We start from the raw sequence: 2,660 nt of genomic DNA on the forward strand, positions 1-2,660 counted from the left end.
CAAGCCACGCTCCATCCTCCCAGCACTGTGTCTGTCCCTACACCCAAAGGACTGCAGTGGGCCAGGAAGGCAACTCACCACCACCTTCTCCAGGAATTACTGATGGGAAGGTAATGGTGAAACTCTGCTGTTTACAACCAGACAGAAAAATAAATCCAGCAGTGGGTGTGAAATGAAATTTCTCTGTCAGAACAACAAGCTGAGCATGGATAGAGGATTTGTCTGACTGGCACAAGGCAGAGAGTGTGAAGAAAGGGGTCTTTTTCACGATGGGAACTGGTGATGAGGGGAGCTCCGCAGGGGTCAATGTTGGGACCACATTGTACACGTTATACATTCAGAGTCTGGACAAAGGATGTGAAGGGGTACGAGAAATGGGTTTCCAAGAAAGATCCCAGGGATGAAATCCTTGTCATATCAGGAGCATGTGAAGTCTCTGGGTCTGCACTTGATGAAGTTTCAGAGGTAGCGGCAGAATCTCATTCAAATTTACAAAATACTGAGGGGCCTGGATGGAGTGGACGTGGGGAAGATGTTTCCACTAGCAGGAAAGACTAGGGGCCAAGGGCACAGCTTCAGAGTGAAGGGACGACCCTTTAGAATAGAGATGTGGAGGAATTTATTCAACCAGAGGGTGATGGATCTGTGGAACTCACTGCCTCATGGGGGATGTGGAGGTGAGTAATTCACTGCATTTAACTCAGAGATAGATAGGTTCTTGGTGAGTAAGGAGATCAAGGGTTACAGGGAGTAGGCGAGAGAATGGGGTTGAGAAACAATTCAGCCAGAATCGAATGGTGTCGCAGACTCGATGGATCGAATGGCCTAATTTCACCCTATATATGATGGTCTTATGGAAGGTACTCATCCTTTGGGTTTCTAAGCGTGCAGTTATCATTTCTGGCTTATCGTTTACCATACATTCCAGCACTTTCCTGATTATTAATGTCGCCTCTTGGTTTCAGAATGACTGCAGAAAGCTACATCACAGAGTAACTTGGGAATTCCTGTGTATAAATCTCATAAAGGTTAAAAATCACACAACACCAGGTTATAGTCCAACAGGTTTAATTGGAAGCACAATAGCTTTCGGAACGAAGCTCCTTCATCAGGTGATAGTGGAGGGCTCGATCGTATCACAGAATTTATTGTAAAAATTTACAGTGTGATGTAACTGAAATTATACATTGAAAAAACGATTGTCTGTTAAGCTTTTCATCTGTTAGAATACAGTGAAAGTTTCACTTCTTTCATGTGTAAATCACAAAACCTTTTTTTAAAGTTGCATTCTCAAGTTAGCTGTTAACAATGGTGATCGCTAGACAATATGTTGAAGGTGTTAGACCCCTGTTTTCTCTGTCTATGACCTGATGTTTAGATTAATTTTAATCTAAAAAGTGAGATAACAGAGTTTTACATAAATTCATGCAGTTTTTGAGCTCATAGTTCTACATAAATGCATGCAGTTTTTGAGCAAAGTGCAATGTAACTCTGCAAGTACAAATTCACCGCACAAAATATATGTGTACATGTGCGTCTTTGTCTGTCTGTGTGTGTGTCTGTCTGCGGTGCGGGTTGTGAGTGTGAGAAAGTGTGTGTGTGTATGTAGTGAATGCAGGGTGTCTTAAGTCTGTGAGAGGGTGCATGTGTGAGTGTGGGAGTGTGTGTGTCTATAAGGGTGTGTGTGGGTGTCTGTGTGCACGTCTGTGTGTACCTGTGTTTGTGTGTATGTGAGTGTGTGTGTGTGTAGGAATATCTATGTGTGAGTGCAATGGTGATCACCTGTAATGTGACATGAACCCAAGTTCCCAGTTGAGGCCCTCATAAAGGTGGTATGCAAGGCCAGCAGGTCATAGAGGAGGCAAATGGAATGCTGGGATTGACTCCAAAGGTAATGGAGAATAAAAAAAAGGGAAGGTTTGTCGCAACTGCAGAGGCCTTCAGTAAAACCACACTGAGAATACTGTGAACAGATTTGGTCCCCTATCTCGGGGGAAAATGTTCTTGCATTGGAGGCAATCCAGATAAGATTTACCAGACTGATCCTCAGAATTGAGGGATGTTGATGAGAAAAGATTGAGAAGGTTGAACTTGATCTCATTCGAATTTAGAAAATGAGGCAAATTTATTGATAACCGAAGATTCCTAAGTTCTTGCAGGTTCGGTACTGACATGTTGGTTCCCCTGAGCGAGGATCTGTAACCGGAGATAGAGGGGAATGCAGGCACTAGGAAAGCTTAAGAAAAAAGCTGGTTTGTAGAGACTGGAGGATGTTACAGAGTTCGGCGTTTGAAATCACTGTTGGTGGTTAGAGATCAGATAGCTTGTCGGGCTGAAAGATGTCAAGGAGAGTTACAGCGAAATCAGTCCGGAAGGAATTACATTGATAGGGAGGAATATAGGGTCTAGAGATTACACAGATAGGGGTGGCAGTTGGAGTTACAGGAGATACAGAAACTGGGAGGGTTGTGGGGACTGGATATTACACAGATAGGGGTGGTAGTTGGATCTGCAGGATTTTATAGAGAGAGGGAGGATTGGAGGGATTGAGATTACACAGATTGGGGTGGTAGTTAGAGCTGCAGGATTTTATAGAGAAAGGGAGGATTGGACTGACGGGAGATAATACAGGTATGGATGGTAGTTGGAGCTGCAGGACT

Source organism: Chiloscyllium plagiosum, chromosome 8 (assembly GCF_004010195.1).
Source record: "Chiloscyllium plagiosum isolate BGI_BamShark_2017 chromosome 8, ASM401019v2, whole genome shotgun sequence".
In the NCBI taxonomy this organism is placed as follows: domain Eukaryota; kingdom Metazoa; phylum Chordata; class Chondrichthyes; order Orectolobiformes; family Hemiscylliidae; genus Chiloscyllium; species Chiloscyllium plagiosum.